The sequence below is a fragment of the Poecilia reticulata genome, linkage group LG2 (assembly GCF_000633615.1).
Source record: "Poecilia reticulata strain Guanapo linkage group LG2, Guppy_female_1.0+MT, whole genome shotgun sequence".
NCBI classification, from domain to species: domain Eukaryota; kingdom Metazoa; phylum Chordata; class Actinopteri; order Cyprinodontiformes; family Poeciliidae; genus Poecilia; species Poecilia reticulata.
This window is the reverse complement of record NC_024332.1, coordinates 4,915,313-4,916,396: the sequence shown is the minus strand read 5'-3', so window position 1 is coordinate 4,916,396 and position 1,084 is coordinate 4,915,313.

Below are 1,084 nucleotides of genomic sequence, written 5' to 3'. Positions count from 1 at the left end.
CATCAGAAACACTAAGTCCTCAGTCTTGTAGACGGAGTTTGTCTCCAACCTTCTTGAAAGAATTCAACTTAAAACGAAATGAGGGAAAATCCAAAAAAAGTGTCTTGTGCTCCACAGCTGTTTTCTTTTTCATTCACAGTCTCATATAAAGGCTGTAGGTCAGCTCGTCCCTTCACCATTTCCTACCATGTTTCACACGTGACAACCAACATTTTTACCATGCTTTACACATTTTGCATCTCGTCTTCTGGGCATTTTGGTGAGATAATATTTGTAAGAATGGGAAAACCATTTTTTAAGCAAGATTTTTTTTTCTGCCATAAATATGATAGGAAAAATCTGAAAAGGCTTTTGACTTAAGAACCTCTAATTTAAAAGATGAATACGAGGACATAGCTGAAGAATAATTTTTTTTTCTTCAAATTTTCTTAATTTTAAATGAGGTTATAATTGTAAATAGCAAACTAAATGTGAGGATTAAAGCAGGTCAAAATGATTCATAACATGACAACTATTTTGATACGGGAAGAGGTCGGTATGAAACGGAGGTACAAAATGGCAAAGGGGCGACAGRACAAACAAGCCAAAACAATCTGAAAACTGCACTAAAAGCAGAACGTAAGCTCAGTTTTAAGAGTCCACAAGCGAAAACTGAATCAGCAGTAACAGTCTGAGAACGTCTTATAAATGCTACTTTATGGGTATCAGCTGATAACACKTTAGGACCTTTAAATTCATTTCAACGTCATATAGWTAAACTCTAAAAATCCTGGACTATCAACCTGGATTATAGTGGTCCCAGTAACACAGGCTCTTTCCACGTTCAAATACCCTGTTTCTTCTTTTGTTTTCAAGTACTTGGGAAGGCAACGAGTAAAGGAAAAAGTCTACAAAAGTCCTCCTGGCCGAGGACACCGTTTGATCATATTAATCTAAATCTGCTACCCTATGTAAACACAGACTGCTACCAAGGTGCTGYAGCACCTGCAAACTTCGGATACACACCTTGCTGCTACAAATTGGGAATTTGTTATAAATCATCTTCACATGAAGACTCGTTTTGTCTTCTCTGAACTAGTTTCGT